At 35.7% G+C, this 17,416-nt stretch overlaps 1 protein-coding gene across 1 annotated transcript in view; it reads left to right on the forward strand.

Moving 5' to 3' along the window:
- Positions 1-10,619: 10,619 nt before the first annotated feature.
- The window catches only part of LOC113232724 (neurotrophin receptor-interacting factor homolog), a 92,201-nt gene continuing 85,404 nt past the window's right edge, over positions 10,620-17,416 (forward strand). The window contains exon 1 of the mRNA XM_026467503.1: positions 10,620-10,860. The gene's annotated coding sequence lies outside the window, so the exon portion shown is untranslated. The remainder of the gene's footprint in view (positions 10,861-17,416) is intronic.

The raw sequence follows: 17,416 nt of genomic DNA on the forward strand, positions 1-17,416 counted from the left end.
TATATATAACACCTTAGAATAATAACGCATAGAATGATAGTTTCATATCAAATGAACTATCACAAGTGAGGCAAAAATCAAATTCATGTAGGCTAGTTTTAGTAGTAGGTTAATTTTCGGTTTTAGTCAATATTTATATAAAAATACAAGTTGAAACGCGTTACTTCCTTGTGGAATGTGATGTTAGCATGTATTTTATGTTTGTCTGACGTATTTTTACACTAATTTACCGCACATTTCGTCATTTTTAGCTAAAATTATTAAGCTGTTCGCGGTGCAAGTTGACCTTGAGCACTGAAGGCCCGCCCGCTCGTGTGGGCCCATTGGGCGCGCTTCAATTTGCCTCACTTAGCGTGTGCGGACTAGGTTTCTATGCGTTATTATTCTAAGTATAACACTAAAATTGAAGCCCTTTAATAACATGCGTAATTTGAAAAGTTCCACTAAGACTTTTTTAGTCACAATCTTTATTAATTAATTTATCTCGAAAATTCCGCCGCATTTGATAAAAAATTTGATTTAACTTCAACTTTAGAGTCCATGTTTTGGATTCGTTTTATTGTGAGGAAATGAAGACATATTTTTCATTTCCTCTTCGGACTTTAATAATGATGCGAATATTTCTACAAATTACGGTAGAGGTACCTCGGCTTTGCTCTGGAGTCGAAATTTAACTGGAAGTGCCATATTGACAAACTGTGTAGACAGACTGAATGGTGTAGTCTTTGCAGTCGTTGCGTAAACTAAATTTGCTCATTTCTGACTCTGCATTATGACAGATCTATTTTACACATTTTCACTCGCTGATGTGGTACGATTTACTCACATGGGGTAACTCCACGAATGCCAATAGAGTGATGTTAATGTGTGTTTAATTAAAAAAACAGTGCCGTACTCGCATTGGTTGGGGTCAAACCCAGACACTCCTGCAAAAATTTCTTTATAACGCAACGCCTAACGACGCACTACTCGCTTACTTATATGAAATTATACACTGTACTTATATGAAAATACACTCGCGAGCAACCAAATCGACTCAAGCGCTACCTCTACATTCAAACATTGTTCTATATAAAAGTATACAACATTTCAATAAAAATAATATGCCATTTGAAAGCTTGAAACTTCAGCTTTTAGGAAATGTCGTCATTATTAATATCCATGTATACTTTTTTTTATTACCGGTGTCTGAACTTAAATGGGAGAAAAATGGGATTTTGGGTAAAGGAGTTTGACACAAATAAAACACGTTTTTTTCTTAAGAAGTATAAAATTTATTAATTCAATATTTGGTATTGCCTCCCCTAGCCCTAATTACAGCACGTAATCGATTCTTCATCGATCTTATTAGTTTTTTGACGTTGTCTTGAGGAATACCTTCCCACTCCTCTAATAAAGTTGCCTTCAGTTCTTCCAGGCTCGAAGGAGCTGGATTTCTTGCTCGTACCCTTCGTTTGAGCTCGTCCCATAAATGTTCGATGGGATTTAGGTCTGGACTTAGCGCAGGCCAGTCCATTGTGCGCAAATCGACTTCTTGAAGGAACTCCTGAGTAACGCGCGCTGTGTGGCATCGAGCATTGTCGTGCATTAGGATGAAGTCTTCACCAACAAATCCTGCGTAGGGCACAACATGTTCCAGGAGAATATTTGTGATGTACCCATCAGCTCCCAGTCCCGCTCCTCGGCCTCCTCCAGGCACGAAAACGAGCTCGGTTTTACCCTCCAACGAGATACCAGCCCACATCATGCAAGAACCGCCACCATAGGCAACGGTTTCTGCGAAACAGCATTGGGCAAATCGCTCTCCCGGACGCCTGTAGACCCGGCCTCTCCTGTCACTGCCATGCAGACACATCCTGCACTCGTCAGTGAAGAGGACCGACCGCCATTGCCCAAAGCTCCAGTTAAGATGCTCTCGAGCAAACTGTAGCCGAGCTTGCCGGTGGCCTGCAGTCAATTTGGGGCCTGTTGCAGGCCTTTTTGGAGACAGATTGGCTTCCTTCAGACGTCTTCTTACTGTCCACTCACTGACAGCTACGCCTCGAACACGTCTCAGCTCGCCCTGCACGTCGACACCCGTAAGGTGCCGATTTCGCAGGGTGGTTGAGACAATGAAACGGTCGTCTCCTTCAGAAGTACAACGGTGGCGGCTGGTTGTTGGTCTCCGAGTGAATGCTCCGGTCTCTTGATACCGTCGGTATACTCGGGATACAGCAGATTGACTCAAGTGAAGCTGGGAAGCCACTACTCGCTGACTGAGTCCTTGTTGCAATAAGGCAACAACTTGAGCGGCTTCTTGAGGTGTGGTATCCATGGTTTCTTGAAAACAATGAATGCAGGTTGCGGAGATGTGTATCGGTCAACTGTTGATAAGCGACTGATAAGGATTCAAGGGTCACGGGGGTTTTTATAGGGGTAGAGGGTAGCGCAACTAGCAGGTAGCGTAGGTAGTAATTAGTCCCATTCTCCCTAATTGCGCAAATGAACATGTTGGTACTTGTTTTATTTATTGGTATTGATGTTTTTTTAAAGCTTAGGTTTCAAGCTTTCAAATGGCATATTATTTTTATTGAAATGTTGTATACTTTTATATAGAACAATGTTTGAATGTAGAGGTAGCGCTTGAGTCGATTTGGTTGCTCGCGAGTGTATAATGTATGTTACAAATAGGTTTTCTTAATTTACTACCGTAAATGCTTCTGGCATCCCCCTCCGCCGCGTTTGAGAACAATCCCACGACGTATGGCATTTGCAGAGAAAAATCTGCGTGTCATCGGACCCAATTATCATGAGCATCTGCCCGCTACTCTGAGGGTCGTATTCCAGAACTCTACTCAATACTCAAGTCCTGACTTGAGTATTGAGTAGAGTTCTGGAATACGACCCTTAGACTTGAACCACCTAATACTTAATCAATTAAAAATTTCAATTATAAAACCTATACATAAAAAAGGTGACAAAACTGACCCTAGTATGTATCGACCCATAGCTCTTTTACCGGTAATTTCTAAAATTTTCGAAAAAGCAATGTCTAATAGATTTATGTCTATAGATTCTCCTAAAAAAACTTTATGACAGTGGTGTTCGAGGTGATGCCTTTAGATGGTTATACTCCTACTTAGAAAATAGAATACAGTACGTACAAGTCGAGAGTCAAAACACAAATACGGGAGAAACAATTACATATAGATCAGATAAAATTTATATAAACTCATCGATTCCCCAGGGTAGTGTACTGGGATGTATTCTATTCATATTATATATAAATGACTTACCAAAACAGATACACACATCATGTACTTTATTTGCAGACGACATTTCTCTCCTCTTCAAGTATAACAAAAACGACAAAAACTTCCAGGTAAACTTTGAACAGACATTTAACAACGTAACGAACTGGCTTAATAAACATAACTTAGAAATAAATTATAATAAGACGAAAATTATAGAATTTAGACCACGACAAAAATCAGAATTAGGATTAAATCTATGTGCAAATGGTAAAAATATAGAGAAAGTAACAAAATATAATTTCTTAGGAATAGAAATTGACTCGCATATTGATTGGAAATCACATGTAGAAAAAATTAAAATGAAAATGTCTCAATTCACCTTCGCTTTATACAAACTTAAATGTGTCACAAATGTAAAAACAGCATTATCAGCTTACTACGCGTATGCGTTTGCATGGTTAAACTACGGCTTGATACTGTGGGGGAACAGTACCCAGGTAAATGACCTCCTAATCTTACAAAAAAAATGTATACGTCTCATAATGAACATTAAACAGACGGAATCTTGTAGACCACATTTTAAAAAATTAAAAATACTAACCCCCTGCCCTCTATGTACATATTAGAAATTGCTAAATTTATTAGGAAAAACCGGGAATTATTTATTAATGCCGTACCCACTTCACTAAGACCCTCTAGATTTAAGAATACATTAAGCCTTCCGCAATGTACACTTAGCATGTATCAGAATAGTCCGTACTATAATGCTATAAAAATCCACAATAAACTACCCGAGCACATTAGAAGTGAAACTAATTATAGAATTTTCAATAACAAATTAAAAATATTGTTAATTGACAAATGTTATTATAATTTAAATGAATTTTATAATGACAAATTAATGTAATTTTGTAATTAAACTAAAATGTTATGATATTTTATGTATTTGACGAAGACCAATGATGAATACTGACATGTAATTTTAATCATGTAATTTTAAGTTATTATTTTGTTTTATATAAAATAGGGACCAAATGCCATACCCCCGCGGGGTGTCATAGCAATAAGATTTTTAATGGAAATATATTGTTGTGACTTGCATTTAAATAAATAAATAAAAATAATTACTGCCTCTGTGGCCGAATGGTAATCATGACTGTCACACAGACCTCTGCGTTCGATTTCCGGGCCGGGAGAAATTTACGAAATTCCTACACGAAACTATGAAGGCCTACATTTACACGTTACTTTGGGTGTAATTTGTGGTTGTCTATGTGTGAGTCCATGGCACCCGCGACACAGGGTTTCCCGGTGCGGGGCTTAAAAAAAATTAAAAGAAAAAAATCTAATAAAGTATTTAAACGCCAATTAAAAGACCTGTCCCTGAAAACCCTTTATACTTTGTAAATGAATTTATGGAACTTAAATGTAACACTATTGAGTATTTTTAATTTTATTTTTTTTTAATTTTTATCCCATTGACATACTTTTGAAGGTACTATTTCCTCGGGTCGTGTATTTGTCATCAACTTATGATGATCGTTGACGACGAATAATATTGTTATACAATTTAATGACAACAATATTATTATTAATAAATTGTTAATTTTATAATTATTGTGTATTTTTCATTTTATAATTTCCGTTTCTGTTTGACGATCTCTATATAGTTTGACATGTAGCGCAATTTATACTGTAACATTATATTCGAGAAATAAATAGATTATTTAGTCTGAAATCTAATAACCTCGGAAAATTAAAAAAAACATACATATTAATTTAAATAGAATTGTTTGAATCCAATTAAGTGACGACTTTCGGAAAGGCTCTTAGAGGTGATTGACTTAACAGGTATTTTCAAACTATCTATGCCATTTTTCGTAATAGTTTCACTTTTAGTGTGGGATATTTTTTCACTTAATCCGAATAAAATATATGCAAATTTAAAAAATCTATAACTATGCAAATTTGCCACTCTAGTTTTATTCTGACATTTTAAATTATCACTTATAGGTTTTTTTGTAATAAAAAGCCAGTGTCCGAAAAAAGTCCTCCATTATACATTCGGCGAAACAACATTAATTTTTCGAAAGAGCTTTTGAATTTATTGTTCCCAAACTAAATAGTGGTAATGTTTTTTCTCAATTTTTAGATACAGACAACACTAATGAAAGGTGGCATTCACTATCCTGTATTGCAGTCGTCCGCCTAGCCGTCTACCGCGTAACGCAGGATTATGAATGTAGTCACAGCGTGCAAGCCATCCTGCAATGCGTCCTGCGAGACTTCATACGTGGGCCATAAGCTGGATAGTGTGTGAGCAGTCTCCTGCCTGCGCGGTGGACTTCCGTGCAGGTAGCGAATGGGCCGTTTTAAAAGCTAAAGTGGCCCATTCAGAACCAGCATGGCACTCCGCCGCGCAGGCAGGAGAATGCTCACACACTATCCTGAAAAAATATGTTTGGCTCCTTTGATGTGAGTTGATTAACCGACCAGCGCGCGGTTACGCGAGTTTGGTGTTTGCTGTATTTGTCGAACAGGCAAACAAGGCAATACTTTGTCACACACGCTATCTACACATGGTGTGTGTTTGCCAAATATATGAAACACGCAAATACAAATAGCCATGTGAAGTGCCACTATTAAATAATATAGATGGGATATTTTGCTTCCTGGAGTCATTTATTGGGTTTTAAAAGTAAGTAACACTGCGTTCAAAGATTTTTAAAAGTTGCTTGCCTCATCTGGAAATCGAACCGACCATTTAAAAAAAAAAAAAATACTAAGTGATGGGACAAATAAGTCGTGCGCCTGATGGTAAGCTCCACGACCGTCAATGACAGTTACAGTGCCACTCAGAGCTTTAAATCGCAAAGATCTGAAGGACACTGCCACTGCGCCTGTAACCCCGAGATGTAAGTTGAGAAATCCCATGTGTGTGCAATTCCACCAGCACCCTAACCCTCCAAAGCTGGAACAAAGTAATGCTCATATTACTGCTTGGTAGCAGAAAAATGTAAGGTGGCAATACTTTCCTAGATGAACTCTTTCAAAAAGAGCTCTACTGCTATTTAAAAAGATGTGAAAAAAGCATTCGTTTGTGATGCCGATCGAAAGGGTCAATCATAAGGATTATTTCCATAACTTGCTTATATTTGTAAAAAAATATTTTTTACTAATATTGATATGATTGATAAGTTATTATCATTTAATTAATTTAACCGTCAAAATCAAAATAATCTTTATTTCATTATTACACTTGAAATTGTCACATTGTTTAAACCCTACTGCTCATTCGTAAGGCAGATTCCCCTGAGAAAAAAATGTGCAAGAAATTCTAGGGATTGTTTTTTGTAAATAGCATTTGTACAAATTCAACATTTACAATATATTTTTTTTTTTGCTTTGAGACATCAGAGATCGAGACTACCTCCATGAGCTAAACGGGTTATTACCACGGATTTTTGTCATCCAAGTACGCAGAAGTTGTATAATAACCTTTAGTATAAAGTTTTTGTTTCACTATAGTTTTAAATCTCGTGAATGGCAAATTTTGTATATCAACCGGAATCTTGTTATAAAAGAGTATACATTGCCCCTTAAATGAATTTGTGACTTTGTAAAGACGACTATCAAGAATAGTTAGTTTATTTTTGTTCCTCGTGTTAATGCTATGTCTGTCACTATTTTTCATAAAGAAATTACTATTCCTCCGTTACCCCAAAGCAAAATGCTGTATGTCATTAGACTGTGAAAGTAGCTGAAGTGAACTAATGTAGCGGTTTCAACGTCTGAAAGTTTCCGTATTTTTTTTAATCGTGTACACTGCAGAGCTGAGCCGTTTTGATAACTTACTTATATGTGGACCCCATTGTAATTTAGCATCTAACATTATACCTAGAAATACATCTGTATCCATAAGATTAAATTTTTCATTTCGAACAACAATATTTGTAACCGTCTCTCTAACATTGGGTACTGTAAATTTAACACAATTTGTTTTTTCTCATTAAGGAGTAGGTTATTAACAACAAACCAATCAGCTACTTTAGACATAGCATTGTTCACATCGTCGTAGGAACATTGGCGCCTTTTAACTTTAAATAATAAGGAAGTATCATCAGCAAACAATACTATCTCGTGTTTTATACCCTCCAAGAGGCTAGGTAAGTCATTGATATAAACTAAAAACAAAAATGGGCCTAGAATGGAACCTTGAGGGACACCCATGCTAATTGAAGACCCTGATGATCTCGTACTGTTAACATCCACCCTCTGTACCCTACTACGCAAACACGATTTAAGAAGGCCGAGGTTACGTCCCGCCACACCATAATGGCGAAGTTTCCTGACCAGAGTGTTATGGTGCACACAATCAAAAGCTTTAGAACGGTCACAGAATACACCAATAGCATCATATGAGTCTTCCCATGCATCAAATATATGTTTCATCAATTCAACATCGGCATCGGTTGTAGAGCGATCCCGAATGAAACCGAATTGCTCCTAATACATTAAGTTATTACTATAAAAATGTGCACACATCTGATTTAGAATATTTTTTTGAAATATTTTACTGAGAGTTGATAGTATTGCAATACGTCTGAAATTGGTGGGGTCTGAAATACTACCAGACTTGAAAAGTGGAATAACTTTACTTTGCTTCATGAGGTCAGGAAACATACCATCATCAACACATTTATTAAAGACACATGCTAAGTAAGCCGCAATACAATCAACTATAGAACTAATTACTCTGACTGAAAGACCATCAAGATCTGCAGTATTTTTTATGCCTATAGACTTAAAGGCTTTAACAATGTCATTTGGAAATACATGACATACTAACTGCATTATTTTCTTTGAGTAAGGATTCAGCGGCGTTGGGAAATGACGTTGGGGAGTGAATTAACGACTTAGTAGTCAAAAATGGAATGTAAGTAAAAAATATTTTAGCAACTTCTGCGTCTGTGTTTAAAATTTTGTCATTAAATCTTAGTTGAAAATCTAAGTTACGAGGTTTGACCCTCAAAGTGTCGCTATTTATAATATTCCAAGTCGTTTTTACGACATTCTCGCTGCTTTTAATTTTATTATTTATAAACATTGCTTTGGCTGCAACACAAACACGTTTAAACATTTTCGAATACTTCCTAACAAAATCATTAAAACTGTTACTAGTGTTATAGGTCCTTTCATCGTAAAGATCATATAATATAATAATAATATAATAACGCACACACTCAACATAGCCCCCCACTAGGGAAACCCTGTGTCGCGGGTGCCATGGACACACACATAGACAACCACAAATTACACCCAAACTCACGAGAGAAATAAATGTAGGTCATACAAATATTTCTCTCGGCCCGGGAATCGAACCTGGGACCTCTGCGTGGCAGTCCGGCATGGTAACCGTTCGGCCACGGAGGTAGTTAAATATAGCCTTGTCTATTTTTCCCACGGTCGCAAATCAGTAAATTTCAATGAATTATTAATGGTTATGATTTTGGACTTAAAAACATTTGAATAAACATTGCACAAACGTTAAATTTTCACTATGTTGAAAACTGAATTATACAATTTATTGGGATCATTAAAGTACGGAATGTCAGTTAGTTTAAGCATTACGTTATTTCTATAAGTTTTAAGTCGACCATTATTTATCGGAACACATGTGATATCCTTTTTTGGCATTTTATCAACAGTTATATTAAAAGTGGCCAATTGACCGCAGTGCTCAGACGTTAATTTATTTGTAATCATTTTATAATAGATTTATTACTAGGTACGGCGTTAATGTAAATGTTGTATAAACAAGTGGCTGTAGTAGGAGTTATTCTAGTAGGCACCAAGAAAAGATTCACAACATTATAACATTGGAAAAATTATATGAGCCTACTGCTAGCACTGGAATCTTCTAATAAGTTAACATTGAAGTCACCACAAACAGTAATGTATTTATTTGGATTATTTAATTTACCTAAAACTTCATCTAATTTTTTTCAAATAGTTCGTAAGATGAATGAGGGGGTCTGTACACGTTTGACACAACAAGCCGTTCAAGCTCTATATAAGATATCTCTATAGTCCGCTCAATAGATAGGCTCAAAATATCTGGACGTTATTTAAGGTTTAAATTATTTTCAATAACAAATAAAACAGCAGCCATGAATAGCTTTTTCTCTGCTGAACGAACTAGCCACCTGGTGATTGTTGAAGCTAAACATGAATTGATGTTTAGATAAAATTCAGTAATACAAAGAATACCAATATACAGCTAATAAATAATTCTATTTCTAACTCTTTGTCTTCCATTCCTTGTATATTTAGGTGCATAAGGTTTAATATACAATTTATTTTATTTCTATGTGTTTTAGGTTGGTTTTTACTGTCACTATGTTGCAAGAGTATATCACCGTTGTCGTACTAATTAATTTAAATAATTGGAAATTGAATTATTTTTAACAGATTTATTATTATCAGTAAACTGACCTATGTCAATGGACTGCTCAATAGAAACAGGCGGTCTGCTAGCCAACGATTTGGCTGAATTATTAATATAATATGATAGCAACTCTGCTATCTGTCCCCCTTGCATTTCAACATAATTCTGTTAGCCTATAAACTTCTAGCTTGAATCTTACATAGTGACGTATGTAATAAGTATGTAAATAAGAATTTTATAACTTTGTATTATCACTATTTGTGTACATTTATAGTATTTTCATTAAATTATAAAACTTAGATACTTTATTACACTTAGTATCTACCGCCAACTAAATATAATCTTCTAATAACATACGATATTTGAATAGGCCAATGAATATATTATCTTGCTATGAAAAATATTGCATGAATATAGAGGGTTTTGCTTTTTTATTGGCCACTTACTCGAATCATTAGTCTAGAATAAGCAACATGTGCAAGTGGTAGTGAAGACGTTCGTGGTCAGCCTGCATACCGATTCCTGGTCTAGTTGTAGCGCGGCCGATACGACGTGTGCTATTGCACAAGCTCCGGACTAAAATTATTGACTAGATATTATAGAAGTAAAATATAGCCACGGTGCTACGTGCAGCGGCGCGGCCGTGCATACCGAATCATAAGATCAAAGCACGCATTGGTACTTTACTTTACTTACACCGACAGCGACACCCACACGAGTGTGCCACGTCGCCGCACTGCCTCTGAGTTGGTGTGATGAAGCACACAGGCGCAAAAGCGAGGCAACACTAATAAAAGTATAATAAAAGTTACCAAGACACAAGCGCGTTATACGGTACTATTTGTTTGGAGGGAGGTTGAAGGCACTCATACAAGCGAGGAGAGGCTGTGTCTCACTCGGGCCGCCAGTTTACCGTTGCGAGGCGCGTAGTGCGGCCGGACGCTGGACCGTCTCCCGCGCCGCCGGCACCCCCCACCGGCCACACCGCCACCGCGACAACCTGCGCCTGCGCCGCCAGGACTCAAAGGACTTGAACCCTTTCATCATCTGAGGGCTTTTTTATGAACTCACTAGAGTCTGTTCTCCATTAAAGAGACCAAGTGCTACAACTCGTGCTTAATTCACTGCAGTGTTAAAACGAATTTTTGGTTCTAATTGGATCGTGCCTTCACGGACGAGGTGAGTTCTGAGCTTTTACTTATATTTATATTCTAACATCTAATGTTATAAGTTAAGTGCATTTACAAAAGCTGCCACAAGTATCTGTCATTAGAACTTTATTAACTTACTGCAGTATAGCTAAATAAGTGCTAATTACTGAATACTATGTGTAGCGTTAACGTGTAATGATAAAAGACAACTTTGATGTAATAATTATAAGATTGATAATAGTAACCAGCTTGTAAAGAAATGTGACCATAGATTAGATAGGTACACCTTTTGTTAGGATTTATTTTTAATCACAAAAAGAACAACAACTTTGTGTTAAGAACACAAACCCGCATATTAGAACAACAGAAAGTTATAGAGATATAAACATAGTGTGTATTTATGTGCCTTCGGAATAAGGCCACGGATATAATTTATCCTAGATTGTTGAGGAAATGGTAATTTACATGTTAGCGTAAACGGTATCGAGAACAATGCAGCAATTTTGTCAATCAGAAACAATAAGAAGTTCAATTATTGCTAGTACGACCTCGTTGAGCTCTTTTCCACGCGGAACGTTGCGCCGGAGTCTCGTGGCACAAAAGAGTTCAACGCGCGAGCGCTGCGCCTACTCATTGCTATTGCATGCAATGTTTATTTCTAAGGAAATTGATTTTAGAATTATGTTTCCCTTCTTCTACTTGAATTATTCCTTCTAATTAAATAATCTCTCAGTTGTTGCTATACATATTTAGTGACATCGATTTGTTGTAGATAATATGCCAATTCCTGCTACGTTACTTGGTTTTGTATCAGGAATATTTTTTCTCTCCAGTGCTGATAATGTAACTTGGTTATGTACGGGTAACCAGGGAAAACTATACTGTATTTTTGAATTTCCTAATACCGGTGAATGAAAATTTATACTAAGTAGTAAAAACTAACATTTAAGAAAGTTACATTTGAATTGTAGGTACAAAAGGTAAAATTATAGAAAAACTGTAACTTTGTGATTAAATATTTAGAACAATGATTAAGCTTGCTTTTGTACATTTATGGAATGGAAGAATTCTAATCTAATTATTACCATCTCGTAAAATGTATTCAATGAAAATAAACTTCATTTCATTTCACAAAATTCTTGACTTATTACGTTTTGTTTAATGGGTTAAAGCAAAACTCATTATCTACACTTTTGCATACCTACTTACACATTTATTTCGTTCTTTAATAGAGGTAACATCCATATAGATTTCAGTTTTTGAAGCAAACAAACTCGAATAACCCGAGAGGACTGAAGAATAAGAACGAGACTTAGTTGAGAAGTTAATATGCATTATACCTTCAAAATATTTGTATATGCCTATTGTATAGTCGGGTGCAGTGAAACTATACAATTATACAATAAATAGTACCAGTAGAGCTGTGAAATAATTCGTCCAGAGACGTTCTGCCACCTTCCCTATTTCTGCTGAGAAGCAGTAATTGAGCATTACTGCACTTCGGTTTTGAAGGGTAAGGATGTTGGTGAAATTACAGGCAAATGGGACTTGTCAACTTATGTCTGGTGATGGGCGCAGTGGCAATGCTCCTCAGATCTTTGTGATTTAAAGCTCTGAGTGGCACTGCAACTATTAAGGACGTGCATGCCCCTTACTACCAGACGCGCGATTTGTACGTTCCATCTCTTGATATCATACAAACAAAATAATACACGGAAAACTACTCGTATACTTATTTTTTACTGACTTCGGAAAAAGGAGGAGGTTCTAAATTCGACAGTATTTATCTTTGTATGTATGTTACGCGATAAAACCGGCATTTGAGAACCGATTTGATAATTCTTTTTTTGTTGGAAAGAGGGTACCTTAGTAGTGGTCCCATTTAAGTTTGAAGAAAATATTCCACACAAGTAGCAAACTTGGGTATGAATCCGGTCTTGCGCACTTTCTGGTAACCGTTTTCAATAAAACTTGGCAAATAGATGTAATTCTACGAACTTTTGAGGTCGGTTTTTTTAGTACTCTGTACTGAGATTATGTTAGTATCAATTTACACTACAGTACACAACTACATGTTTCCACAAATAAATGAGTTATGAAGTAGGAATTTGTATTAGTGGCTGATTTTAAAAACTCCCGTTTTAATTTACGTTTACGTTTACTCCCTAATTTTAAAGTTTATAGCATGCGTCAGCAGTAAGTAGGTTATAGTTATTGCAGACAACACCGGCGCGGGCGCCGAACAATGCGCGCCCCTCACCCTCGATGACTAAATGCCATCTTTATTGCGCTATCAAGCTACAACTAACAATGCCCATCCTTTGGGCTTAACTTTTCAGCAAAAGGTTAAAATCTCACTTTGGAGAACATTTCAAACTTTCGTCGGTTTACTTAATTCATTCATGATAGTGGTTTTAGTTTCATTTAGGGTCGTATTCTAGAACTCTACTCAATGCTCAAGTCAGGACATGAGTATGATTCAAAGCACTAGAAATCATACTCAAGTCCTTGCCATTAGAGTCGTATTTTCAGTGCTTGAAATCATACTCAAGTCTGCTGAAATCCTGACTTGAGCATTGAGTAGAGTTCTGGAATACGACTCTTAGGGTCATATTCTAGAACCCTACTTAATGCTCAAGTCAGGATTTAAGTATGGTTTAAATCACTCGAAATCGTACTCAAGTCCCTGCCATTAGTCGTATTTCCAGTGCTTGAAATCATACTCTGATCCTGACTTGAGCATTGAGTAGAGTTCTGGAATACGGCCCTTAGAGTTGTTGCATGTAAAAAAGCTTAAAATAACAAAAGATTACTGCTATAAACTATCGTGTACTTAATGATGAGATATTGAGGCATCCAAGCAATAATATTATAATGTATACTAAACAAAAAATGTTAATTCCTGTGTATCAAATTCGTCACACAATCCTAGGCATTGATTATTATTATGTTAGGTTATGCCAAACGAATTGATAATCACTTGAAAACACCTATAATATTAAAATAACTACGCATGCATGTCCGATTTAGTGCAGTCCTCGTCGTGTCGTGTAGCCGTGATCTACGTTTGCGCAATGGTTATGTTCCACACGCCATCATACGGCGCTAGCGGCGCAGCGGCCACCTCAGCTGAGCGCACTTACTTCACGACTTTTAGAAGTTTACGTGTTGCGAGCAAACTGTAATATGTGGAGCAATTATTGGCATATTTTTAAAATAATGAATTGAGGGCTTTCAGAACTTGCTTAATAAAATTAAATTAATATTAGGCAATTCATAAATGTGATCTTTAGTAGGGATAACGTTATTTACCCTGTGAATTAGAAATCTATAGTGAGACGCCTCTAACGTTTTACAATATCGGAACACATCACGTACCTATGTCTAAGATAATAAAAACTGTTGTCAAGGATCATTAAAATGGTGTAAGTAGATTCGGTGGAGAATTTACGGCCCTCAACAACAGGGTACCAGTTATTATGAAGCATTCGTTAAGAGAGAGTGAAAAATATAAGCGCTTCTTCTATCAAAACTTGTAAGTTATGGTATCTTTTAACGTAAGTTACGCTACGTACCATGTAATCAATATTACTATTAATATTTTACATAAATCAAAGTAAGTAAAAGTAGGTAATTATACGAAAAAAACCGGATGTAAAGAAAGTATTGTATACAGTAACTGTGCTGTTACACTTTGCAACCTTTAAATTTCTTATGGGCATTTTATAGTATTATAATTATGCAATATGTCAACTTGAAATCACTGCAACAGGTTTAATGTTACAAAAAGTATCCAATCGATACTGGAGCAAGTTAAGAAAGAGTTTACGACATAAGTAAGTAATGTATGTTTTCGACATTATTTGAATAAAATTCCGTCCACTTTGTATGATTAATGTACATATCAAAGTGTAACTCAAACAATTCATTTTAAGGTAAAAAGAATTACGTTATAATAGGTATTGCCTTAATATGTATTAAAACCATTTGAAATTAGTTCTGTATATTACTTAGATCAAGTTTTTATTTAACATTTATTATTATATTGTCATCGTATGCAAAATTTCCTCTCAATAGAACTACTACTCTATTACTACTCTATGATCTCTACAATACTCACGCATTTGCGTCAAATCGATGAAATAAAAAGAACTGTAGAAATGGATACCACACGAATTGTTTGAAATAAAACTATCAACACGCGCTGACAGAGAGATGAAGAAGTTTTAGACCGCATCGGTACGTGCTTTGGGATGCACGAAAGGAGCCTCCCCGTAAGACGTATTCATATTCCCTGTACGTCTGGCGATTCTTGGGTAGCAATCACCGAGAACCTTATGCTGATTGACAAATCCTTTCACCACGATGGCAAACATTACATTGTATGCCATCGATATAATAAGATTTTTTTAATAGCAGTAGAGTTCCTTGTGAAAGAGTTCGTCCAGGTAACTAGTGCCACCTTACTTATTTCTGCCGCCAGGCAATGTGAGCATTAAGCTGCGTTTCGGTTTAAAACGATAAGGCTGTTGGTGAAGTTACAGGCACAAGGGACTTGTCAACTTATGTCTCAGAGTGACAGGCGCAGTGGCAATGCCCATAAGATCTTTGCGATTTATAGGTCTGTGTGGCACTGCAACTGTTATGGACAGGCATGTATCTTACCATCAGGCGAACAACTTGTTTGTCCCGTCACTTAATAAATATTACAAAAAAGTAAAAAAATAAAAAGAAGACAAAGTACGTGTATTTTAAAATATACTCACTGTGGTAAGCGCTAACGACCAACACAGCAGTTGAACCCTGGTAACAAGCCTAGTGTACAAAAAAGCCTTTTTTTTTATAGAAAATATTGGTAACTAGTTCGTTGTGTAATTCAGCTTTTTAAAATCTCGCATTATAATAACAGTCATTGCTAGTAAGAAAAAAATCGGATTCTGATGGCAATAACCATTGTGAAGTTCACCCACAATTAATCTTGAGAGCATACCGCGAAACAACCCGTCTCCTCATTATAGGGGTTACAGATAGAAGCTCTTCGCCACCTATCATACTCGCCTGAGCATCATTTTGTCCTCAGTGTAGAGAAGCAGTGTAATATATATTCCAAGAATTTGTGGATCCCGTTCCTCACTGTCCTATGGCAAAGGAATGCATGAAGTTCCAGCAAGATGGCAGACATGATTATTGAAAGCATGAGTGTATGAAATAATGATAATAATTATGTGCCAGACAACCCCAATTATCTGGTATTAAACTACAGAATTCCCAGTACTATGAGAAGTAGAGCAACATGGCACTACCCAGAACACCTAGACTAAGTTAAATTTAGAAAAGTTAATTTCCAAAATTAGTCCTACTGGAAATCGAAATTGCGACGTCCTAATCTAACGCCTACAGTACATGCCGTTGGCGCACCGAAGTCGTTGAATTATATTTTTTTTTATACAACACCAATTTCATATTTTAAGCCCTATTAAAATAGTAATAGGAGCATTCAAATATTACATAGTTTTTTTACATATCTCTCAAAATTTGCAAAATTCACTGTAATTTAAATTTAATTTAAATAATTGCAGTAGAATTATTATTATTATTATTATAAATATTTTTTTAGGATATAAATCCCGTATATTTATTTTTCAGGTCTGCCATGTAACCTGTACAGGGCCTGAACGTTGATTTGGTTTGAAAAAAAAACAAATATACGTAATTTAGATTCGAAAAAGTTTCATATCTATTATATTGTTTGTATTATGTTTTATACTTTTAAAATATAACTAACAAGTACTTTACTAGAACAGTATATTTAAAAAAAAGTTTTGAATAGAATATATAGAATAAATGTATATAGAAATTAAATAAATAAAATAAATAAATAAAAATTCCAAGTTTTTGAAAGGAGGCAATGTTCACTTTATATGTATTACTTGAAATTTAGATAAATATTCTTTGATTATTCTATTCACTGATCAATACTAACAATTTTGATTGTGTTTCTCGCTAGTTGAGTAGGACAATTATTTAGTCCAATGTATACATTATAATGTACATCGTATTGTAATGTACTTCCTCAATGAATAGAGGCATTAATAGGACACATCATTGCCGTGATTAATAATTACAACAAAATATTCCCATCATTCATTCTCGTACATGGTAATAGATTCATTAGCAAAACAGAGTTCACTGTGATATTACAAGAAAACAGACACGCGTGATGGCTAGGTTATAAACAATAGCTTATTTTGGGGTTCCGTTTGTTGAATATTGCAATGATATCTCATCTTGTCGACTACCTGTCTGCCTGTCAGGTAATGCACGATATTTTTAAGACTATCTTCGGGTCGAGAGTTTATCTTAATGATCTCGTATTCAGTGCATAACCTTTGAGAATCATTGTTCTTTGATGTAAAGAAAGTTCTTTACGAATAGTTATTAAATTGTTTGTAGTACGTATTTATGGTACTATTTGTAAAGCTAAAAATAAACTGTTAAAACTGCCGAAGAATAAATCAATTTTTTTTTTCATATTTATATAAGGTGAATCATTTTATTAAATTACAATTCATTTAAAAAAAAAA

This window comes from Hyposmocoma kahamanoa, unplaced genomic scaffold (assembly GCF_003589595.1).
Source record: "Hyposmocoma kahamanoa isolate Upper Pololo Valley unplaced genomic scaffold, ASM358959v1 78, whole genome shotgun sequence".
NCBI classification, from domain to species: domain Eukaryota; kingdom Metazoa; phylum Arthropoda; class Insecta; order Lepidoptera; family Cosmopterigidae; genus Hyposmocoma; species Hyposmocoma kahamanoa.